The sequence below is a fragment of the Phalangium opilio genome, unplaced genomic scaffold (assembly GCF_054372755.1).
Source record: "Phalangium opilio isolate 3A_F unplaced genomic scaffold, DU_Popi_V2 ptg000039l_1, whole genome shotgun sequence".
Classification (NCBI taxonomy): domain Eukaryota; kingdom Metazoa; phylum Arthropoda; class Arachnida; order Opiliones; family Phalangiidae; genus Phalangium; species Phalangium opilio.
In genome coordinates, this window is record NW_028324162.1 from 2,086,065 (window position 1) to 2,109,305 (window position 23,241).

General features: G+C 43.7%; 24 non-coding genes across 24 annotated transcripts; all 24 read right to left on the reverse strand.

Moving 5' to 3' along the window:
- Positions 1-3,398: 3,398 nt before the first annotated feature.
- On the reverse strand, positions 3,399-3,470 carry TRNAC-GCA (transfer RNA cysteine (anticodon GCA)). The gene has a single exon. It is a non-coding gene; the product is annotated as a tRNA-Cys (tRNA).
- Positions 3,471-3,528: 58 nt separating this feature from the next.
- Positions 3,529-3,600, reverse strand: TRNAC-GCA (transfer RNA cysteine (anticodon GCA)). The gene has a single exon. It is a non-coding gene; the product is annotated as a tRNA-Cys (tRNA).
- Positions 3,601-3,917: 317 nt separating this feature from the next.
- Positions 3,918-3,989, reverse strand: TRNAC-GCA (transfer RNA cysteine (anticodon GCA)). The gene has a single exon. It is a non-coding gene; the product is annotated as a tRNA-Cys (tRNA).
- Positions 3,990-6,135: 2,146 nt separating this feature from the next.
- On the reverse strand, positions 6,136-6,207 carry TRNAC-GCA (transfer RNA cysteine (anticodon GCA)). Its single transcript has one exon. It is a non-coding gene; the product is annotated as a tRNA-Cys (tRNA).
- Positions 6,208-7,565: 1,358 nt separating this feature from the next.
- Positions 7,566-7,637, reverse strand: TRNAC-GCA (transfer RNA cysteine (anticodon GCA)). The gene has a single exon. It is a non-coding gene; the product is annotated as a tRNA-Cys (tRNA).
- A 188-nt stretch (positions 7,638-7,825) lies between these two features.
- Positions 7,826-7,897, reverse strand: TRNAC-GCA (transfer RNA cysteine (anticodon GCA)). Its single transcript has one exon. It is a non-coding gene; the product is annotated as a tRNA-Cys (tRNA).
- Positions 7,898-8,995: 1,098 nt separating this feature from the next.
- Positions 8,996-9,067, reverse strand: TRNAC-GCA (transfer RNA cysteine (anticodon GCA)). Its single transcript has one exon. It is a non-coding gene; the product is annotated as a tRNA-Cys (tRNA).
- Positions 9,068-9,385: 318 nt separating this feature from the next.
- Positions 9,386-9,457, reverse strand: TRNAC-GCA (transfer RNA cysteine (anticodon GCA)). Its single transcript has one exon. It is a non-coding gene; the product is annotated as a tRNA-Cys (tRNA).
- A 318-nt stretch (positions 9,458-9,775) lies between these two features.
- Positions 9,776-9,847, reverse strand: TRNAC-GCA (transfer RNA cysteine (anticodon GCA)). Its single transcript has one exon. It is a non-coding gene; the product is annotated as a tRNA-Cys (tRNA).
- A 2,138-nt stretch (positions 9,848-11,985) lies between these two features.
- Positions 11,986-12,057, reverse strand: TRNAC-GCA (transfer RNA cysteine (anticodon GCA)). Its single transcript has one exon. It is a non-coding gene; the product is annotated as a tRNA-Cys (tRNA).
- A 968-nt stretch (positions 12,058-13,025) lies between these two features.
- TRNAC-GCA (transfer RNA cysteine (anticodon GCA)) lies at positions 13,026-13,097 on the reverse strand. Its single transcript has one exon. It is a non-coding gene; the product is annotated as a tRNA-Cys (tRNA).
- Positions 13,098-13,285: 188 nt separating this feature from the next.
- Positions 13,286-13,357, reverse strand: TRNAC-GCA (transfer RNA cysteine (anticodon GCA)). Its single transcript has one exon. It is a non-coding gene; the product is annotated as a tRNA-Cys (tRNA).
- A 188-nt stretch (positions 13,358-13,545) lies between these two features.
- On the reverse strand, positions 13,546-13,617 carry TRNAC-GCA (transfer RNA cysteine (anticodon GCA)). Its single transcript has one exon. It is a non-coding gene; the product is annotated as a tRNA-Cys (tRNA).
- A 318-nt stretch (positions 13,618-13,935) lies between these two features.
- On the reverse strand, positions 13,936-14,007 carry TRNAC-GCA (transfer RNA cysteine (anticodon GCA)). The gene has a single exon. It is a non-coding gene; the product is annotated as a tRNA-Cys (tRNA).
- A 318-nt stretch (positions 14,008-14,325) lies between these two features.
- On the reverse strand, positions 14,326-14,397 carry TRNAC-GCA (transfer RNA cysteine (anticodon GCA)). The gene has a single exon. It is a non-coding gene; the product is annotated as a tRNA-Cys (tRNA).
- Positions 14,398-16,534: 2,137 nt separating this feature from the next.
- Positions 16,535-16,606, reverse strand: TRNAC-GCA (transfer RNA cysteine (anticodon GCA)). The gene has a single exon. It is a non-coding gene; the product is annotated as a tRNA-Cys (tRNA).
- Positions 16,607-16,664: 58 nt separating this feature from the next.
- TRNAC-GCA (transfer RNA cysteine (anticodon GCA)) lies at positions 16,665-16,736 on the reverse strand. The gene has a single exon. It is a non-coding gene; the product is annotated as a tRNA-Cys (tRNA).
- A 188-nt stretch (positions 16,737-16,924) lies between these two features.
- On the reverse strand, positions 16,925-16,996 carry TRNAC-GCA (transfer RNA cysteine (anticodon GCA)). Its single transcript has one exon. It is a non-coding gene; the product is annotated as a tRNA-Cys (tRNA).
- A 1,098-nt stretch (positions 16,997-18,094) lies between these two features.
- On the reverse strand, positions 18,095-18,166 carry TRNAC-GCA (transfer RNA cysteine (anticodon GCA)). Its single transcript has one exon. It is a non-coding gene; the product is annotated as a tRNA-Cys (tRNA).
- Positions 18,167-18,354: 188 nt separating this feature from the next.
- Positions 18,355-18,426, reverse strand: TRNAC-GCA (transfer RNA cysteine (anticodon GCA)). Its single transcript has one exon. It is a non-coding gene; the product is annotated as a tRNA-Cys (tRNA).
- Positions 18,427-19,524: 1,098 nt separating this feature from the next.
- TRNAC-GCA (transfer RNA cysteine (anticodon GCA)) lies at positions 19,525-19,596 on the reverse strand. The gene has a single exon. It is a non-coding gene; the product is annotated as a tRNA-Cys (tRNA).
- Positions 19,597-19,914: 318 nt separating this feature from the next.
- Positions 19,915-19,986, reverse strand: TRNAC-GCA (transfer RNA cysteine (anticodon GCA)). Its single transcript has one exon. It is a non-coding gene; the product is annotated as a tRNA-Cys (tRNA).
- A 318-nt stretch (positions 19,987-20,304) lies between these two features.
- Positions 20,305-20,376, reverse strand: TRNAC-GCA (transfer RNA cysteine (anticodon GCA)). Its single transcript has one exon. It is a non-coding gene; the product is annotated as a tRNA-Cys (tRNA).
- Positions 20,377-22,254: 1,878 nt separating this feature from the next.
- On the reverse strand, positions 22,255-22,326 carry TRNAC-GCA (transfer RNA cysteine (anticodon GCA)). Its single transcript has one exon. It is a non-coding gene; the product is annotated as a tRNA-Cys (tRNA).
- Between the last annotated feature and the right edge of the window lie 915 nt (positions 22,327-23,241).

Genomic DNA, 23,241 nt, shown 5'->3' on the forward strand with positions numbered 1-23,241 from the left:
TAAACCGGTCTATGGAATCTTTATGTAAACCGGTCTATGGAATCTTTATGTAAACCGGTCTATGGAATCTTTATGTAAACAGGTCTATGACTTCTGTTTGTAAACAAGTCTAAGACTTCTGTTTGTAAACAAGTCTAAGACTTCTGTTTTTGCACTAGTCCATGGAATCTGATGTGCACATATCCATGACATCTCTTTTTGCGCAAGTCTATGATGTATTTTTTGCGCAAGTCTATGACATTTGTTTGTGCACAACCCTGTGACTTCCGTTTGTGTACAAGTCTCCGGAATCTGTTTGTGCACAGGTCTACAGAATATTTTTGTGCACAGGTCTTCGGAATATTTTTGTGCTTAGGTCTACGGAATATTTTTGTGCACAGGCCTACTGAATCGGTTTGTGCAGAGGCCTAAGGAATCTGTTTTTGCAAAGGCCACTGCATCTGTTTGTGCACAGGTCTAAAGAACATTTTTCTGCAAATGGATACGGGATATTTTTGTGCAAATGGATACGGGATATTTTTGTGCAAATGGATACGGGATATTTTTGTGCAAATGGATATGCAGTATTTTTGTGCACTGGTGTACGAGATATTCTTGAGCATATTTTTGAGCATACGGGTATGGAATGTTTTTGTGCAGAGGTCCATGGAATCTTTTTGTGTACAGGTATAACATCTCTTTTTGCACAAGTTTATGACATCTGTTTGTGCGCAAGTCTATGACATCAGTGTGTGCGTAAGTATATGACATCAGTGTGCGCGCAAGTGTATGACATCAGTTTGTGCGCAAGTCTATGACATCAGTTTGTGCGCAAGTCTATGACATCAGTTTGTGTGCAAGTCAATGACATCAGTTTGTGCTCAATTCTAAGGGATCTGTTTGTGCACAAGTCTACGGGCTCTGTTTGTACACAATTATATGACATGTGTTTTCACAAGTCTATGGTATTTGTATGTGTACAGCTCTACGAAATATGTTTGTGCACAGGCAGGGTGACCACAACAAAGCCTTGTAATAGTTATAGGAAAATAGGAAATTTACAATTGATTTACAGGAAATTATAGGAGACTAGCTGTTACCCGCGGCATCGCTTGAGTGTAGTAAGAACTTCCATCAAGTATGGGTACATTTTACTGATTCGACAAATATTTTTGTAGCATTCTAGGAGCGAAGGCACTCGGCGTCGCCCATCAGCTCGTCGGGACATTTTTTATTATTTACACGCAGACATTCCATAAAGAAGGGTTTTTTAATATCTGGCCGCCATTTAAAATGATGGCAACAAATCGATCCCGAAAGACCATTCAGCCCATCTATAGGTTAAAGGAATCCAGTGTACTAAATATTTGTGAAATCGGTTGAAACGCGCGGACTTTCTTACAAAGAGAAGATTTGCTACATTTCTGGGCGCCATTTATTAAGATGGTGGCGGATTGGAAAAATCTTTCTTAGTACGCGCCTACTACTTACGAGTAACGTTCCTCCAAATTTTCAGCCTTCTGGGGCCAGCGGTTTGGGCTGGGCGATGATTATCAGTCAGTCAGGACTTTGATGTAGATAAACTTAAACTTAAAACACGATCGGAATATCTGAATCACAGAAGCGTTAGCCTGTATTGTAAATCCACGGTGGCTGATTGATAGTAGCTAGTGGAAATCGGCATTACTTTCTATCAAATTTCTGTTTTGAGTGATATATAACAAAACCAAAAGTGAGAGCGCGCAAAATATCTACAATTTCAAAAAATAGGAAAAATATAGGAAAATTATCGAAATTATAGGAACTAATAGGAAGACATCCGAAAATAGGAAAAATTATAAAATTTAGGAAATGTGGTCACCCAGCACAGGTCTATGGAATATGTTTGTGCACAGGTGTATAGATTGTTTTTGTACACAGGTCGATCTACGTAATAATTTTTTAGCCTAAGTCTTCGGAATCCATTTGTATTATTGCATCCACTGTGCTTTGCACGTGAAAACGACGGGAAGGCAATTTGAGTTGGACTGGGCGTTGAAGCAATCAAGATTAATACTTCTATAATAGATGGTTAGGGCCTTGTTAGTTCAAACGCGGTAACTAATAAACGAGCAACACCGCAAGACTTAAATGGAGCGCCTGCTTTTCAGTATAAGACTATAAGTTTTAAAATACTAGTTTCCAAACAGTTTCAATTCATATTAAGACTGAAGTAACAGATATTAATAAAAAATGTCTTTGTACACAAAGACGCGAAAAAGTAAGAGATAAGTGTTGAAAATTAATTGTATGAAGTCACAGATATTCAAATTTTCATTTTTGAAGACGTGATTATAAAACATCAATTATTTGAAAAAATTTCTTATCTTAGTTTTTTTCACAAAACTTTCAGAGAAACTACCTTGATACTTCTGTTTATTTTCTAGAAACATTTGCTTCGAGGAAGTTCCAATACTCGGATATCTGAAAAATAGAGCTAGAAGAATTTATATTTAAATTTTAAAATTGAAAATATTGCGAACCGAAAATTACATTCGCCCTTTGACTGTGATGTAGTTATTAGAATCAAAAGGATATGTAGCTTGATCGTGATCTTTTGAGAGAGATACAACACGTCAATTTTTGAAAAATCGAAAACTTTAAAATTAACGAACACGTTTTGTTAAGTTCTCATGCTTATTTTATTTTGTCTGCTATGAACGATTTTCTGTCCATTTTATTCTCCTTATAGGCCCGAATACTCAAACTATCTCTAAATTTTAAAAAGAAAATAAAGTGCATACGTTTTCTATTTTTAAAATGATGCACATGTTTAAGGATAAAATATATTACTTAAGGAATTTTGGTGAAAAAACCTAAGATAAGACATTTTTTCAAATAATTGATGTTTTATAATCAGGTCTTCAAAAATGAAAATTTGAATATCTGTGACTTCAAACAATTAATTTTCAACACTTATCTCTTACTTTTTCGCGTCTTTGTGTACAAAGACATTTTTTATTAATAAAGGCAATGATCCGTGCTGTTACAGGGGGAACTCGGGTTTGAACCAAGGACCTCTCGATCTGCAGGCGAATGCTCTACCGCTGAGCTATTCCCCCTTGTTCATAACCGTAATGACTAATTAATTAAAATAAAGGCAATGATCCGTGCTGTTACAGGGGGAACTCGGGTTTGAACCAAGGACCTCTCGATCTGCAGTCGAATGCTCTACCGCTGAGCTATTTCCCCTTGTTCATAACCGTAATGACTAATTAACTAAAATAAAGGCAATGATCCGTGCTGTTACAGGGGGAACACGGGTTTGGAAAAAAGACCTCTCTATCTGCAGTAGAATGCTCTACCACTGAGCTATTCCCCCTTGTTCATAACCGTAATGTCTAATTAACTAAAATAAAGGCAATGATCCGTGCTGTTACAGGGGGAACTCGGGTTTGAACCAAGGACTTCTCGATCTGCAGTCGAATGCTCTACCACTGAGCTATTCCCCCTTGTTCATAACCGTAATGACTAATTAATTAAAATAAAGGCAATGATAAGTGCTGTTACAGGGGGAACTCGGGTTTGAACCAAGGACTTCTCGATCTGCAGTCGAATGCTCTACCACTGAGCTATTCCCCCTTGTTCATAACCGTAATGACTAATTAACTAAAATAAAGGCAATGATCCGTGCTGTTACAGGGGGAACTCGGGTTTGAACCAAAGACCTCTCGATCTGCAGGCGAATGCTCTACCGCTGAGCTATTCCCCTTGTTCATAACCGTAATGACTAATTAACTAAAATAAAGGCAATGATCCGTGCTGTTACAGGGGGAACTCGGGTTTGAACCAAGGACCTCTCGATCTGCAGGCGAATGCTCTACCGCTGAGCTATTCCCCCTTGTTCATAACCGTAATGACTAATTAATTAAAATAAAGGCAATGATCCGTGCTGTTACAGGGGGAACTCGGGTTTGAACCAAGGACCTCTCGATCTGCAGTCGAATGCTCTACCACTGAGCTATTCCCCCTTGTTCCTAACCGTAATGTCGAATTAACTAAAATAAAGGCAATGATCCGTGCTGTTACAGGGGGAACACGGGTTTGAACCAAGGACCTCTCGATCTGCAGGCGAATGCTCTACCGCTGAGCTATTCCCCCTTGTTCATAACCGTAATGACTAATTAATTAAAATAAAGGCAATGATCCGTGCTGTTACAGGGGGAACACGGGTTTGGAAAAAAGACCTCTCTATCTGCAGTCGAATGCTCTACCACTGAGCTATTCCCCCTTGTTCCTAACCGTAATGTCGAATTAACTAAAATAAAGGCAATGATCCGTGCTGTTACAGGGGGAACTCTGGTTTGAACCAAGGACCTCTCGATCTGCAGTCGAATGCTCTACCACTGAGCTATTCCCCCTTGTTCATAACCGTAATGACTAATTTACTAAAACAAAGGCAATGATCCGTGCTGTTACAGGGGGAACTCGGGTTTGAACCAAAGACCTCTCGATCTGCAGGCGAATGCTCTACCGCTGAGCTATTCCCCCTTGTTCATAACCGTAATGACTAATTAACTAAAATAAAGGCAATGATCCGTGATGTTACATGGGGAACTCGGGTTTGAACCAAGGACTTCTCGATCTGCAGTCGAATGCTCTACCACTGAGCTATTCCCCCTTGTTCCTAACCGTAATGTCGAATTAAAGGGATACTTTCTTTTAATTTCATTGCAATAAATCCCTATAAGGTTAATTTATTTCGATAGATAGACAAATAAGGATTCTGAAAATATATATGTTTTTATATTTTAGTTTAATTAATGATTTTTAAATTACGATTAAAAGATCCAAAATGCTCTTGTTTTGCGATCATGAGGGCACCTGGTGACACAGAGCCGAACCACCGAAAAACGTTACTAGTTCGTCTCTACCAATTTCTCCGTAGTGTTTTTCCTACTGGTAGGGGGATTCATTCTGTGAGCGCAGTATGATACAGATTGACGGGAATTGGTATGGCTGCACACAAAATTCTTCTTCTTCAGAAGAACTACCCTCAGATTCGTTTATTATAAATTGTTCCGAATTTTCTGAATCCAAAGAATCAGAGTTCGAACTTTCATCCTCAGATTCAGGACCGGAATGATCAGAAATACTTTCTCGTCTGACATTCTTAAGCATATAAGCAGACGACGATTCACCAGGCAAGCTGACCTAGATTCTCGTTCCTACTACTTTTTACTCCTTAAACGACAGTTTTCATTCCAATTACTACCAACCAATCAGATACCGAACTTTACCTACGTAGGTAATGGGTTGAAAATGGTGGCCGATTTTAAATCTGGCGTTCAAAATTTCAATTTTTATTCACGTTTATTTAAATTAATAAATTTTTCTCGCGATTTCTACTGACCCCCATGTTTTTAGGGGTGGTTAATTTACAGAAAACCAATGTTAGTGTGACCAACTCAGATAAAGCCGATTCTATCCCTTTAACTAAAATAAAGGCAGTGATCCGTGCTGTTACATGGGGAACTCTGGTTTGAACCAAGGACCTCTCGATCTGCAGTCGAATGCTCTACCGCTGAGCTATTCCCCCTTGTTCATAACCGTAATGTCGAATTAACTAAAATAAAGGCAGTGATCCGTGCTGTTACAGGGGGAACTCGGGTTTAAACCAAGGACCTCTCGATCTGCAGGCGAATGCTCTACCGCTGAGCTATTCCCCCTTGTTCATAACCGTAATGACTAATTAATTAAAATAAAGGCAATGATCCGTGCTGTTACAGGGGGAACTCGGGTTTGAACCAAGGACTTCTCGATCTGCAGTCGAATGCTCTACCACTGAGCTCTTCCCCCTTGTTCATAACCGTAATGACTAATTAATTAAAATAAAGGCAATGATCCGTGCTGTTAGAGGGGGAACACGGGTTTGGAAAAAAGACCTCTCGATCTGCAGGCGAATGCTCTACCGCTGAGCTATTCCCCCTTGTTCATAACCGTAATGACTAATTAACTAAAATAAAGGCAATGATCCGTGCTGTTACAGGGGGAACTCGGGTTTGAACCAAGGACCTCTCGATCTGCAGGCGAATGCTCTACCGCTGAGCTATTCCCCCTTGTTCATAACCGTAATGACTAATTAATTAAAATAAAGGCAATGATCCGTGCTGTTACAGGGGGAACTCGGGTTTGAACCAAGGACCTCTCGATCTGCAGTCGAATGCTCTACCACTGAGCTATTCCCCCTTGTTCATAACCGTAATGACTAATTAATTAAAATAAAGGCAATGATCCGTGCTGTTACAGGGGGAACCCGGGTTTGGAAAAAAGACCTCTCTATCTGCAGTAGAATGCTCTACCACTGAGCTATTCCCCCTTGTTCATAACCGTAATGTCTAATTAACTAAAATAAAGGCAATGATCCGTGCTGTTACAGGGGGAACTCGGGTTTGAACCAAGGACTTCTCGATCTGCAGTCGAATGCACTACCACTGAGCTATTCCCCCTTGTTCCTAACCGTAATGTCGAATTAACTAAAATAAAGGCAATGATCCGTGCTGTTACAGGGGGAACTCTGGTTTGAACCAAGGACCTCTCGATCTGCAGTCGAATGCACTACCACTGAGCTATTCCCCCTTGTTCATAACCGTAATGACTAATTTACTAAAATAAAGGCAATGATCCGTGCTGTTACAGGGGGAACTCGGGTTTGAACCAAAGACCTCTCGATCTGCAGGCGAATGCTCTACCGCTGAGCTATTCCCCCTTGTTCATAACCGTAATGTCGAATTATCTAAAATAAAGGCAGTGATCCGTGCTGTTACATGGGGAACTCTGGTTTGAACCAAGGACCTCTCGATCTGCAGTCGAATGCTCTACCGCTGAGCTATTCCCCCTTGTTCATAACCGTAATGTCTAATTAACTAAAATAAAGGCAATGATCCGTGCTGTTACAGGGGGAACTCTGGTTTGAACCAAGGACCTCTCGATCTGCAGTCGAAGGCTCTACCACTGAGCTATTCCCCCTTGTTCATAACCGTAATGACTAATTTACTAAAATAAAGGCAATGATCCGTGCTGTTACAGGGGGAACTCGGGTTTGAACCAAAGACCTCTCGATCTGCAGACGAATGCTCTACCGCTGAGCTATTCCCCCTTGTTCATTACCGTAATGACTAATTAACTAAAATAAAGGCAATGATCCGTGATATTACATGGGGAACTCGGGTTTGAACCAAGGACTTCTCGATCTGCAGTCGAATGCTCTACCACTGAGCTACTCCCCCTTGTTCCTAACCGTAATGTCGAATTAACTAAAATAAAGGCAGTGATCCGTGCTGTTACATGGGGAACTCTGGTTTGAACCAAGGACCTCTCGATCTGCAGTCGAATGCTCTACCGCTGAGCTATTCCCCCTTGTTCATAACCGTAATGTCGAATTAACTAAAATAAAGGCAGTGATCCGTGCTGTTACAGGGGGAACTCGGGTTTAAACCAAGGACCTCTCGATCTGCAGGCGAATGCTCTACCGCTGAGCTATTCCCCCTTGTTCATAACCTTAATGACTATTTAATTAAAATAAAGGCAATGATCCGTGCTGTTAAAGGGGGAACTCGGGTTTGAACCAAGGACTTCTCGATCTGCAGTCGAATGCTCTACCACTGAGCTATTCCCCCTTGTTCATAACCGTAATGACTAATTAATTAAAAGAAAGGCAATGATCCGTGCTGTTACAGGGGGAACACGGGTTTGGAAAAAAGACCTCTCGATCTGCAGGCGAATGCTCTACCGCTGAGCTATTCCCCCTTGTTCATAACCGTAATGTCTAATTAACTAAAATAAAGGCAATGATCCGTGCTGTTACAGGGGGAACTCGGGTTTGAACCAAGGACTTCTCGATCTGCAGTCGAATGCTCTACCACTGAGCTATTCCCCCTTGTTCCTAACCGTAATGTCGAATTAACTAAAATAAAGGCAATGATCCGTGCTGTTACAGGGGGAACTCTGGTTTGAACCAAGGACCTCTCGATCTGCAGTCGAATGCACTACCACTGAGCTATTCCCCCTTGTTCATAACCGTAATGACTAATTTACTAAAATAAAGGCAATGATCCGTGCTGTTACAGGGGGAACTCGGGTTTGAACCAAAGACCTCTCGATCTGCAGGCGAATGCTCTACCGCTGAGCTATTCCCCCTTGTTCATAACCGTAATGTCGAATTATCTAAAATAAAGGCAGTGATCCGTGCTGTTACATGGGGAACTCTGGTTTGAACCAAGGACCTCTCGATCTGCAGTCGAATGCTCTACCGCTGAGCTATTCCCCCTTGTTCATAACCGTAATGTCTAATTAACTAAAATAAAGGCAATGATCCGTGCTGTTACAGGGGGAACTCTGGTTTGAACCAAGGACCTCTCGATCTGCAGTCGAAGGCTCTACCACTGAGCTATTCCCCCTTGTTCATAACCGTAATGACTAATTTACTAAAATAAAGGCAATGATCCGTGCTGTTACAGGGGGAACTCGGGTTTGAACCAAAGACCTCTCGATCTGCAGGCGAATGCTCTACCGCTGAGCTATTCCCCCTTGTTCATTACCGTAATGACTAATTAACTAAAATAAAGGCAATGATCCGTGATATTACATGGGGAACTCGGGTTTGAACCAAGGACTTCTCGATCTGCAGTCGAATGCTCTACCACTGAGCTACTCCCCCTTGTTCCTAACCGTAATGTCGAATTAACTAAAATAAAGGCAGTGATCCGTGCTGTTACATGGGGAACTCTGGTTTGAACCAAGGACCTCTCGATCTGCAGTCGAATGCTCTACCGCTGAGCTATTCCCCCTTGTTCATAACCGTAATGTCGAATTAACTAAAATAAAGGCAGTGATCCGTGCTGTTACAGGGGGAACTCGGGTTTAAACCAAGGACCTCTCGATCTGCAGGCGAATGCTCTACCGCTGAGCTATTCCCCCTTGTTCATAACCTTAATGACTATTTAATTAAAATAAAGGCAATGATCCGTGCTGTTACAGGGGGAACTCGGGTTTGAACCAAGGACTTCTCGATCTGCAGTCGAATGCTCTACCACTGAGCTATTCCCCCTTGTTCATAACCGTAATGACTAATTAATTAAAAGAAAGGCAATGATCCGTGCTGTTACAGGGGGAACACGGGTTTGGAAAAAAGACCTCTCGATCTGCAGGCGAATGCTCTACCGCTGAGCTATTCCCCCTTGTTCATAACCGTAATGACTAATTAACTAAAATAAAGGCAATGATCCGTGCTGTTACAGGGGGAACTCGGGTTTGAACCAAGGACCTCTCGATCTGCAGGCGAATGCTCTACCGCTGAGCTATTCCCCCTTGTTCATAACCGTAATGACTAATTAATTAAAATAAAGGCAATGATCCGTGCTGTTACAGGGGGAACTCGGGTTTGAACCAAGGACCTCTCGATCTGCAGTCGAATGCTCTACCACTGAGCTATTCCCCCTTGTTCCTAACCGTAATGTCGAATTAACTAAAATAAAGGCAATGATCCGTGCTGTTACAGGGGGAACACGGGTTTGAACCAAGGACCTCTCGATCTGCAGGCGAATGCTCTACCGCTGAGCTATTCCCCCTTGTTCATAACCGTAATGACTAATTAATTAAAATAAAGGCAATGATCCGTGCTGTTACAGGGGGAACCCGGGTTTGGAAAAAAGACCTCTCTATCTGCAGTAGAATGCTCTACCACTGAGCTATTCCCCCTTGTTCATAACCGTAATGTCTAATTAACTAAAATAAAGGCAATGATCCGTGCTGTTACAGGGGGAACTCGGGTTTGAACCAAGGACTTCTCGATCTGCAGTCGAATGCTCTACCACTGAGCTATTCCCCCTTGTTCCTAACCGTAATGTCGAATTAACTAAAATAAAGGCAATGATCCGTGCTGTTACAGGGGGAACTCTGGTTTGAACCAAGGACCTCTCGATCTGCAGTCGAATGCACTACCACTGAGCTATTCCCCCTTGTTCATAACCGTAATGACTAATTTACTAAAATAAAGGCAATGATCCGTGCTGTAACAGGGGGAACTCGGGTTTGAACCAAAGACCTCTCGATCTGCAGGCGAATAATCTACCGCTGAGCTATTCCCCCTTGTTCATAACCGTAATGTCGAATTATCTAAAATAAAGGCAGTGATCCGTGCTGTTACATGGGGAACTCTGGTTTGAACCAAGGACCTCTCGATCTGCAGTCGAATGCTCTACCGCTGAGCTATTCCCCCTTGTTCATAACCGTAATGTCTAATTAACTAAAATAAAGGCAATGATCCGTGCTGTTACAGGGGGAACTCTGGTTTGAACCAAGGACCTCTCGATCTGCAGTCGAAGGCTCTACCACTGAGCTATTCCCCCTTGTTCATAACCGTAATGACTAATTTACTAAAATAAAGGCAATGATCCGTGCTGTTACAGGGGGAACTCGGGTTTGAACCAAAGACCTCTCGATCTGCAGGCGAATGCTCTACCGCTGAGCTATTCCCCCTTGTTCATTACCGTAATGACTAATTAACTAAAATAAAGGCAATGATCCGTGATATTACATGGGGAACTCGGGTTTGAACCAAGGACTTCTCGATCTGCAGTCGAATGCTCTACCACTGAGCTACTCCCCCTTGTTCCTAACCGTAATGTCGAATTAACTAAAATAAAGGCAGTGATCCGTGCTGTTACATGGGGAACTCTGGTTTGAACCAAGGACCTCTCGATCTGCAGTCGAATGCTCTACCGCTGAGATATTCCCCCTTGTTCATAACCGTAATGTCTTATTAACTAAAATAAAGGCAATGATCCGTGCTGTTACAGGGGGAACTCGGGTTTAAACCAAGGACCTCTCGATCTGCAGGCGAATGCTCTACCGCTGAGCTATTCCCCCTTGTTCATAACCGTAATGACTATTTAATTAAAATAAAGGCAATGATCCGTGCTGTTACAGGGGGAACTCGGGTTTGAACCAAGGACTTCTGGATCTGCAGTCGAATGCTCTACCACTGAGCTATTCCCCCTTGTTCATAACCGTAATGACTAATTAATTAAAAGAAAGGCAATGATCCGTGCTGTTACAGGGGGAACACGGGTTTGGAAAAAAGACCTCTCTATCTGCAGTAGAATGCTCTACCACTGAGCTATTCCCCCTTGTTCATAACCGTAATGTCTAATTTACTAAAATAAAGGCAATGATCCGTGCTGTTACAGGGGGAACTCGGGTTTGAACCAAAGACCTCTCGATCTGCAGGCGAATGCTCTACCGCTGAGCTATTCCCCCTTGTTCATAACCGTAATGACTAATTAACTAAAATAAAGGCAATGATCCGTGATGTTACATGGGGAACTCGGGTTTGAACCAAGGACTTCTCGATCTGCAGTCGAATGCTCTACCACTGAGCTATTCCCCCTTGTTCCTAACCGTAATGTCGAATTAACTAAAATAAAGGCAGTGATCCGTGCTGTTACATGGGGAACTCTGGTTTGAACCAAGGACCTCTCGATCTGCAGTCGAATGCTCTACCGCTGAGCTATTCCCCCTTGTTCATAACCGTAATGTCTAATTAACTAAAATAAAGGCAATGATCCGTGCTGTTACAGGGGGAACTCGGGTTTGAACCAAAGACCTCTCGATCTGCAGGCGAATGCTCTACCGCTGAGCTATTCCCCCTTGTTCATAACCGTAATGACTAATTAACTAAAATAAAGGCAATGATCCGTGATATTACATGGGGAACTCGGGTTTGAACCAAGGACTTCTCGATCTGCAGTCGAATGCTCTACCACTGAGCTACTCCCCCTTGTTCCTAACCGTAATGTCGAATTAACTAAAATAAAGGCAGTGATCCGTGCTGTTACATGGGGAACTCTGGTTTGAACCAAGGACCTCTCGATCTGCAGTCGAATGCTCTACCGCTGAGCTATTCCCCCTTGTTCATAACCGTAATGTCTAATTAACTAAAATAAAGGCAATGATCCGTGCTGTTACAGGGGGAACTCGGGTTTGAACCAAGGACTTCTCGATCTGCAGTCGAATGCTCTACCACTGAGCTATTCCCCCTTGTTCCTAACCGTAATGTCGAATTAACTAAAATAAAGGCAATGATCCGTGCTGTTACAGGGGGAACTCTGGTTTGAACCAAGGACCTCTCGATCTGCAGTCGAATGCACTACCACTGAGCTATTCCCCCTTGTTCATAACCGTAATGACTAATTTACTAAAATAAAGGCAATGATCCGTGCTGTTACAGGGGCAACTCGGGTTTGAACCAAAGACCTCTCGATCTGCAGGCGAATGCTCTACCGCTGAGCTATTCCCCCTTGTTCATAACCGTAATGACTAATTAACTAAAATAAAGGCAATGATCCGTGATGTTACATGGGGAACTCGGGTTTGAACCAAGGACTTCTCGATCTGCAGTCGAATGCTCTACCACTGAGCTATTCCCCCTTGTTCCTAACCGTAATGTCGAATTAACTAAAATAAAGGCAGTGATCCGTGCTGTTACATGGGGAACTCTGGTTTGAACCAAGGACCTCTCGATCTGCAGTCGAATGCTCTACCGCTGAGCTATTCCCCCTTGTTCATAACCGTAATGTCTAATTAACTAAAATAAAGGCAATGATCCGTGATATTACATGGGGAACTCGGGTTTGAACCAAGGACTTCTCGATCTGCAGCCGAATGCTCTACCACTGAGCTACTCCCCCTTGTTCCTAACCGTAATGTCGAATTAACTAAAATAAAGGCAGTGATCCGTGCTGTTACATGGGGAACTCTGGTTTGAACCAAGGACCTCTCGATCTGCAGTCGAATGCTCTACCGCTGAGCTATTCCCCCTTGTTCATAACCGTAATGTCTAATTAACTAAAATAAAGGCAATGATCCGTGCTGTTACAGGGGGAACTCGGGTTTGAACCAAGGACCTCTCGATCTGCAGGCGAATGCTCTACCGCTGAGCTATTCCCCCTTGTTCATAACCGTAATGACTATTTAATTAAAATAAAGGCAATGATCCGTGCTGTTACAGGGGGAACTCGGGTTTGAACCAAGGACTTCTCGATCTGCAGTCGAATGCTCTACCACTGAGCTATTCCCCCTTGTTCATAACCGTAATGACTAATTAATTAAAAGAAAGGCAATGATCCGTGCTGTTACAGGGGGAACACGGGTTTGGAAAAAAGACCTCTCTATCTGCAGTAGAATGCTCTACCACTGAGCTATTCCCCCTTGTTCATAACCGTAATGTCTAATTAACTAAAATAAAGGCAATGATCCATGCTGTTACAGGGGGAACTCGGGTTTGAACCAAGGACTTCTCGATCTGCAGTCGAATGCTCTACCACTGAGCTATTCCCCCTTGTTCCTAACCGTAATGTCGAATTAACTAAAATAAAGGCAATGATCCGTGCTGTTACAGGGGGAACTCTGGTTTGAACCAAGGACCTCTCGATCTGCAGTCGAATGCACTACCACTGAGCTATTCCCCCTTGTTCATAACCGTAATGACTAATTTACTAAAATAAAGGCAATGATCCGTGCTGTTACAGGGGGAACTCGGGTTTGAACCAAGGACCTCTCGATCTGCAGTCGAATGCTCTACCGCTGAGCTATTCCCCCTTGTTCATAACCGTAATGTCTAATTAACTAAAATAAAGGCAATGATCCGTGCTGTTACAGGGGGAACACGGGTTTGGAAAAAAGACCTCTCGATCTGCAGGCGAATGCTCTACCGCTGAGCTATTCCCCCTTGTTCATAACCGTAATGACTAATTAACTAAAATAAAGGCAATGATCCGTGCTGTTACAGGGGGAACTCGGGTTTGAACCAAGGACCTCTCGATCTGCAGGCGAATGCTCTACCGCTGAGCTATTCCCCCTTGTTCATAACCGTAATGACTAATTAATTAAAATAAAGGCAATGATCCGTGCTGTTACAGGGGGAACTCGGGTTTGAACCAAGGACCTCTCGATCTGCAGTCGAATGCTCTACCACTGAGCTATTCCCCCTTGTTCCTAACCGTAATGTCGAATTAACTAAAATAAATGCAATGATCCGTGCTGTTACAGGGGGAACACGGGTTTGAACCAAATACCTCTCGATCTGCAGGCGAATGCTCTACCGCTGAGCTATTCCCCCTTGTTCATAACCGTAATGACTAATTAATTAAAATAAAGGCAATGATCCGTGCTGTTACAGGGGGAACACTGGTTTGGAAAAAAGACCTCTCTATCTGCAGTAGAATGCTCTACCACTGAGCTATTCCCCCTTGTTCATAACCGTAATGTCTAATTAACTAAAATAAAGGCAATGATCCGTGCTGTTACAGGGGGAACTCGGGTTTGAACCAAGGACTTCTCGATCTGCAGTCGAATGCTCTACCACTGAGCTATTCCCCCTTGTTCCTAACCGTAATGTCGAATTAACTAAAATAAAGGCAATGATCCGTGCTGTTACAGGGGGAACACGGGTTTGGACCAAAGACCTCTCTATCTGCAGTAGAATGCTCTACCACTGAGCTATTCCCCCTTGTTCATAACCGTAATGTCTAATTAACTAAAATAAAGGCAATGATCCGTGCTGTTACAGGGGGAACACGGGTTTGGACCAAAGACCTCTCTATCTGCAGTAGAATGCTCTACCACTGAGCTATTCCCCCTTGTTCATAACCGTAATGTTTAATTAACTAAAATAAAGGCAATGATCCGTGCTGTTACAGGGGAACACGGGTTTAAACCAAGGACCTCTCGATCTGCTGGCGAATGCTCTACTGCTGAGCTATTCTCCCTTGTTCATAACCGTAATGTCTAATTAACTAAAATAAAGGCAATGATCCGTGCTGTTACAGGGGGAACTCGGGTTTGAACCAAGGACCTCTCGATCTGCAGGCGAATGCTCTACCGCTGAGCTATTCCCCCTTGTTCATAACCGTAATGACTAATTAATTAAAATAAAGGCAATGCTCCGTGCTGTTACAGGGGGAACTCGGGTTTGAAGCAAGGACCTCTCGATCTGCAGGCGAATGCTCTACCGCTGAGCTATTCCCCCTTGTTCATAACCGTAATGACTAATTAATTAAAATAAAGGCAATGATCCGTGCTGTTACAGGGGGAACACGGGTTTAAACCAAGGACCTCTCGATCTGCAGGCGAATGCTCTACTGCTGAGCTATTCTCCCTTGTTAATAACCGTAATGTCTAATTAACTAAAATAAAGGCAATGATCCGTGCTGTTACAGGGGGAACTCGGGTTTGAACCAAGGACCTCTCGATCTGCAGGCGAATGCTCTTCCGCTGAGCTATTCCCCCTTGTTCATAACCGTAATGACTAATTAATTAAAATAAAGGCAATGATCCGTGCTGTTACAGGGGGAACTCGGGTTTGAACCAATGACCTCTCGATCTGCAGTCGAATGCTCTACCACTGAGCTATTCCCCCTTGTTCCTAACCGTAATGTCGAATTAACTAAAATAAAGGCAATGATCCGTGCTGTTACAGGGGGAACTCGGGTTTAAACCAAGGACCTCTCGATCTGCAGGCGAATGCTCTACTGCTGAGCTATTCTCCCTTGTTTATAACCGTAATGTCTAATTAACTAAAATAAAGGCAATGATCCGTGCTGATACAGGGGAAACTCGGGTTTGAACCAAGGACCTCTCGATCTGCAGTCGAATGGTCTACCACTGAGCTATTCCCCCTTGTTCCTAACCGTAATGTCGAATTATCTAAAATAAAGGCAGTGATCCGTGCTGTTACATGGGGAACTCTGGTTTGAACCAAGGACCTCTCGATCTGCAGTCGAATGCTCTACCGCTGAGCTATTCCCCCTTGTTCATAACCGTAATGTCTAAATAACTAAAATAAAGGCAATGATCCGTGCTGTTACAGGGAGAACACGGGTTTGGACCAAAGACCTCTCTATCTGCAGTAGAATGCTCTACCACTGAGCTATTCCCCCTTGTTCATAACCGTAATGTCTAATTAACTAAAATAAAGGCAATGATCCGTGCTGTTACAGGGGGAACTCGGGTTTGAACCAAGGACTTCTCGATCTGCAGTCGAATGCACTACCACTGAGCTATTCCCCCTTGTTCCTAACCGTAATGTCGAATTAACTAAAATAAAGGCAATGATCCGTGCTGTTACAGGGGGAACTCGGGTTTAAACCAAGGACCTCTCGATCTGCAGGCGAATGCTCTACTGCTGAGCTATTCTCCCTTGTTTATAACCGTAATGACTAATTAACTAAAATAAAGGCAATGATCCGTGATGTTACATGGGGAACACGGGTTTAAACCAAGGACCTCTCGATCTGCAGGCGAATGCTCTACTGCTGAGCTATTCTCCCTTGTTAATAACCGTAATGTCTAATTAACTAAAATAAAGGCAATGATCCGTGCTGTTACAGGGGGAACTCGGGTTTGAACCAAGGACCTCTCGATCTGCAGGCGAATGCTCTTCCGCTGAGCTATTCCCCCTTGTTCATAACCGTAATGAATAATTAATTAAAATAAAGGCAATGATCCGTGCTGTTACAGGGGGAACTCGGGTTTGAACCAAGGACCTCTCGATCTGCAGTCGAATGCTCTACCGCTGAGCTATTCCCCCTTGTTCATAACCGTAATGACTAATTAATTAAAATAAAGGCAATGATCCGTGCTGTTACAGGGGGAACTCGGGTTTGAACCAAGGACCTCTCGATCTGCAGTCGAATGCTCTACCACTGAGCTATTCCCCCTTGTTCATAACCGTAATGACTAATTAATTAAAATAAAGGCAATGATCCGTGCTGTTACAGGGGGAACCCGGGTTTGGAAAAAAGACCTCTCTATCTGCAGTAGAATGCTCTACCACTGAGCTATTCCCCCTTGTTCATAACCGTAATGTCTAATTAACTAAAATAAAGGCAATGATCCGTGCTGTTACAGGGGGAACTCGGGTTTGAACCAAGGACTTCTCGATCTGCAGTCGAATGCTCTACCACTGAGCTATTCCCCCTTGTTCCTAACCGTAATGTCGAATTAACTAAAATAAAGGCAATGATCCGTGCTGTTACAGGGGGAACTCTGGTTTGAACCAAGGACCTCTCGATCTGCAGTCGAATGCACTACCACTGAGCTATTCCCCCTTGTTCATAACCGTAATGACTAATTTACTAAAATAAAGGCAATGATCCGTGCTGTTACAGGGGGAACTCGGGTTTGAACCAAAGACCTCTCGATCTGCAGGCGAATGCTCTACCGCTGAGCTATTCCCCCTTGTTCATAACCGTAATGTCGAATTATCTAAAATAAAGGCAGTGATCCGTGCTGTTACATGGGGAACTCTGGTTTGAACCAAGGACCTCTCGATCTGCAGTCGAATGCTCTACCGCTGAGCTATTCCCCCTTGTTCATAACCGTAATGTCTAATTAACTAAAATAAAGGCAATGATCCGTGCTGTTACAGGGGGAACTCTGGTTTGAACCAAGGACCTCTCGATCTGCAGTCGAAGGCTCTACCACTGAGCTATTCCCCCTTGTTCATAACCGTAATGACTAATTTACTAAAATAAAGGCAATGATCCGTGCTGTTACAGGGGGAACTCGGGTTTGAACCAAAGACCTCTCGATCTGCAGGCGAATGCTCTACCGCTGAGCTATTCCCCCTTGTTCATTACCGTAATGACTAATTAACTAAAATAAAGGCAATGATCCGTGATATTACATGGGGAACTCGGGTTTGAACCAAGGACTTCTCGATCTGCAGTCGAATGCTCTACCACTGAGCTACTCCCCCTTGTTCCTAACCGTAATGTCGAATTAACTAAAATAAAGGCAGTGATCCGTGCTGTTACATGGGGAACTCTGGTTTGAACCAAGGACCTCTCGATCTGCAGTCGAATGCTCTACCGCTGAGCTATTCCCCCTTGTTCATAACCGTAATGTCGAATTAACTAAAATAAAGGCAGTGATCCGTGCTGTTACAGGGGGAACTCGGGTTTAAACCAAGGACCTCTCGATCTGCAGGCGAATGCTCTACCGCTGAGCTATTCCCCCTTGTTCATAACCTTAATGACTATTTAATTAAAATAAAGGCAATGATCCGTGCTGTTAAAGGGGGAACTCGGGTTTGAACCAAGGACTTCTCGATCTGCAGTCGAATGCTCTACCACTGAGCTATTCCCCCTTGTTCATAACCGTAATGACTAATTAATTAAAAGAAAGGCAATGATCCGTGCTGTTACAGGGGGAACACGGGTTTGGAAAAAAGACCTCTCGATCTGCAGGCGAATGCTCTACCGCTGAGCTATTCCCCCTTGTTCATAACCGTAATGTCTAATTAACTAAAATAAAGGCAATGATCCGTGCTGTTACAGGGGGAACTCGGGTTTGAACCAAGGACTTCTCGATCTGCAGTCGAATGCTCTACCACTGAGCTATTCCCCCTTGTTCCTAACCGTAATGTCGAATTAACTAAAATAAAGGCAATGATCCGTGCTGTTACAGGGGGAACTCTGGTTTGAACCAAGGACCTCTCGATCTGCAGTCGAATGCACTACCACTGAGCTATTCCCCCTTGTTCATAACCGTAATGACTAATTTACTAAAATAAAGGCAATGATCCGTGCTGTTACAGGGGGAACTCGGGTTTGAACCAAAGACCTCTCGATCTGCAGGCGAATGCTCTACCGCTGAGCTATTCCCCCTTGTTCATAACCGTAATGTCGAATTATCTAAAATAAAGGCAGTGATCCGTGCTGTTACATGGGGAACTCTGGTTTGAACCAAGGACCTCTCGATCTGCAGTCGAATGCTCTACCGCTGAGCTATTCCCCCTTGTTCATAACCGTAATGTCTAATTAACTAAAATAAAGGCAATGATCCGTGCTGTTACAGGGGGAACTCTGGTTTGAACCAAGGACCTCTCGATCTGCAGTCGAAGGCTCTACCACTGAGCTATTCCCCCTTGTTCATAACCGTAATGACTAATTTACTAAAATAAAGGCAATGATCCGTGCTGTTACAGGGGGAACTCGGGTTTGAACCAAAGACCTCTCGATCTGCAGGCGAATGCTCTACCGCTGAGCTATTCCCCCTTGTTCATTACCGTAATGACTAATTAACTAAAATAAAGGCAATGATCCGTGATATTACATGGGGAACTCGGGTTTGAACCAAGGACTTCTCGATCTGCAGTCGAATGCTCTACCACTGAGCTACTCCCCCTTGTTCCTAACCGTAATGTCGAATTAACTAAAATAAAGGCAGTGATCCGTGCTGTTACATGGGGAACTCTGGTTTGAACCAAGGACCTCTCGATCTGCAGTCGAATGCTCTACCGCTGAGCTATTCCCCCTTGTTCATAACCGTAATGTCGAATTAACTAAAATAAAGGCAGTGATCCGTGCTGTTACAGGGGGAACTCGGGTTTAAACCAAGGACCTCTCGATCTGCAGGCGAATGCTCTACCGCTGAGCTATTCCCCCTTGTTCATAACCTTAATGACTATTTAATTAAAATAAAGGCAATGATCCGTGCTGTTACAGGGGGAACTCGGGTTTGAACCAAGGACTTCTCGATCTGCAGTCGAATGCTCTACCACTGAGCTATTCCCCCTTGTTCATAACCGTAATGACTAATTAATTAAAAGAAAGGCAATGATCCGTGCTGTTACAGGGGGAACACGGGTTTGGAAAAAAGACCTCTCGATCTGCAGGCGAATGCTCTACCGCTGAGCTATTCCCCCTTGTTCATAACCGTAATGACTAATTAACTAAAATAAAGGCAATGATCCGTGCTGTTACAGGGGGAACTCGGGTTTGAACCAAGGACCTCTCGATCTGCAGGCGAATGCTCTACCGCTGAGCTATTAACCCTTGTTCATAACCGTAATGACTAATTAATTAAAATAAAGGCAATGATCCGTGCTGTTACAGGGGGAACTCGGGTTTGAACCAAGGACCTCTCGATCTGCAGTCGAATGCTCTACCACTGAGCTATTCCCCCTTGTTCCTAACCGTAATGTCGAATTAACTAAAATAAAGGCAATGATCCGTGCTGTTACAGGGGGAACACGGGTTTGAACCAAGGACCTCTCGATCTGCAGGCGAATGCTCTACCGCTGAGCTATTCCCCCTTGTTCATAACCGTAATGACTAATTAATTAAAATAAAGGCAATGATCCGTGCTGTTACAGGGGGAACCCGGGTTTGGAAAAAAGACCTCTCTATCTGCAGTAGAATGCTCTACCACTGAGCTATTCCCCCTTGTTCATAACCGTAATGTCTAATTAACTAAAATAAAGGCAATGATCCGTGCTGTTACAGGGGGAACTCGGGTTTGAACCAAGGACTTCTCGATCTGCAGTCGAATGCTCTACCACTGAGCTATTCCCCCTTGTTCCTAACCGTAATGTCGAATTAACTAAAATAAAGGCAATGATCCGTGCTGTTACAGGGGGAACTCTGGTTTGAACCAAGGACCTCTCGATCTGCAGTCGAATGCACTACCACTGAGCTATTCCCCCTTGTTCATAACCGTAATGACTAATTTACTAAAATAAAGGCAATGATCCGTGCTGTAACAGGGGGAACTCGGGTTTGAACCAAAGACCTCTCGATCTGCAGGCGAATAATCTACCGCTGAGCTATTCCCCCTTGTTCATAACCGTAATGTCGAATTATCTAAAATAAAGGCAGTGATCCGTGCTGTTACATGGGGAACTCTGGTTTGAACCAAGGACCTCTCGATCTGCAGTCGAATGCTCTACCGCTGAGCTATTCCCCCTTGTTCATAACCGTAATGTCTAATTAACTAAAATAAAGGCAATGATCCGTGCTGTTACAGGGGGAACTCTGGTTTGAACCAAGGACCTCTCGATCTGCAGTCGAAGGCTCTACCACTGAGCTATTCCCCCTTGTTCATAACCGTAATGACTAATTTACTAAAATAAAGGCAATGATCCGTGCTGTTACAGGGGGAACTCGGGTTTGAACCAAAGACCTCTCGATCTGCAGGCGAATGCTCTACCGCTGAGCTATTCCCCCTTGTTCATTACCGTAATGACTAATTAACTAAAATAAAGGCAATGATCCGTGATATTACATGGGGAACTCGGGTTTGAACCAAGGACTTCTCGATCTGCAGTCGAATGCTCTACCACTGAGCTACTCCCCCTTGTTCCTAACCGTAATGTCGAATTAACTAAAATAAAGGCAGTGATCCGTGCTGTTACATGGGGAACTCTGGTTTGAACCAAGGACCTCTCGATCTGCAGTCGAATGCTCTACCGCTGAGATATTCCCCCTTGTTCATAACCGTAATGTCTAATTAACTAAAATAAAGGCAATGATCCGTGCTGTTACAGGGGGAACTCGGGTTTAAACCAAGGACCTCTCGATCTGCAGGCGAATGCTCTACCGCTGAGCTATTCCCCCTTGTTCATAACCGTAATGACTATTTAATTAAAATAAAGGCAATGATCCGTGCTGTTACAGGGGGAACTCGGGTTTGAACCAAGGACTTCTGGATCTGCAGTCTAATGCTCTACCACTGAGCTATTCCCCCTTGTTCATAACCGTAATGACTAATTAATTAAAAGAAAGGCAATGATCCGTGCTGTTACAGGGGGAACACGGGTTTGGAAAAAAGACCTCTCTATCTGCAGTAGAATGCTCTACCACTGAGCTATTCCCCCTTGTTCATAACCGTAATGTCTAATTTACTAAAATAAAGGCAATGATCCGTGCTGTTACAGGGGGAACTCGGGTTTGAACCAAAGACCTCTCGATCTGCAGTCGAATGCTCTACCGCTGAGCTATTCCCCCTTGTTCATAAGCGTAATGTCTAATTAACTAAAATAAAGGCAATGATCCGTGCTGTTACAGGGGGAACTCGGGTTTGAACCAAAGACCTCTCGATCTGCAGGCGAATGCTCTACCGCTGAGCTATTCCCCCTTGTTCATAACCGTAATGACTAATTAACTAAAATAAAGGCAATGATCCGTGATATTACATGGGGAACTCGGGTTTGAACCAAGGACTTCTCGATCTGCAGTCGAATGCTCTACCACTGAGCTACTCCCCCTTGTTCCTAACCGTAATGTCGAATTAACTAAAATAAAGGCAGTGATCCGTGCTGTTACATGGGGAACTCTGGTTTGAACCAAGGACCTCTCGATCTGCAGTCGAATGCTCTACCGCTGAGCTATTCCCCCTTGTTCATAACCGTAATGTCTAATTAACTAAAATAAAGGCAATGATCCGTGCTGTTACAGGGGGAACTCGGGTTTGAACCAAGGACTTCTCGATCTGCAGTCGAATGCTCTACCACTGAGCTATTCCCCCTTGTTCCTAACCGTAATGTCGAATTAACTAAAATAAAGGCAATGATCCGTGCTGTTACAGGGGGAACTCTGGTTTGAACCAAGGACCTCTCGATCTGCAGTCGAATGCACTACCACTGAGCTATTCCCCCTTGTTCATAACCGTAATGACTAATTTACTAAAATAAAGGCAATGATCCGTGCTGTTACAGGGGCAACTCGGGTTTGAACCAAAGACCTCTCGATCTGCAGGCGAATGCTCTACCGCTGAGCTATTCCCCCTTGTTCATAACCGTAATGACTAATTAACTAAAATAAAGGCAATGATCCGTGATGTTACATGGGGAACTCGGGTTTGAACCAAGGACTTCTCGATCTGCAGTCGAATGCTCTACCACTGAGCTATTCCCCCTTGTTCCTAACCGTAATGTCGAATTAACTAAAATAAAGGCAGTGATCCGTGCTGTTACATGGGGAACTCTGGTTTGAACCAAGGACCTCTCGATCTGCAGTCGAATGCTCTACCGCTGAGCTATTCCCCCTTGTTCATAACCGTAATGTCTAATTAACTAAAATAAAGGCAATGATCCGTGATATTACATGGGGAACTCGGGTTTGAACCAAGGACTTCTCGATCTGCAGCCGAATGCTCTACCACTGAGCTACTCCCCCTTGTTCCTAACCGTAATGTCGAATTAACTAAAATAAAGGCAGTGATCCGTGCTGTTACATGGGGAACTCTGGTTTGAACCAAGGACCTCTCGATCTGCAGTCGAATGCTCTACCGCTGAGCTATTCCCCCTTGTTCATAACCGTAATGTCTAATTAACTAAAATAAAGGCAATGATCCGTGCTGTTACAGGGGGAACTCGGGTTTGAACCAAGGACCTCTCGATCTGCAGGCGAATGCTCTACCGCTGAGCTATTCCCCCTTGTT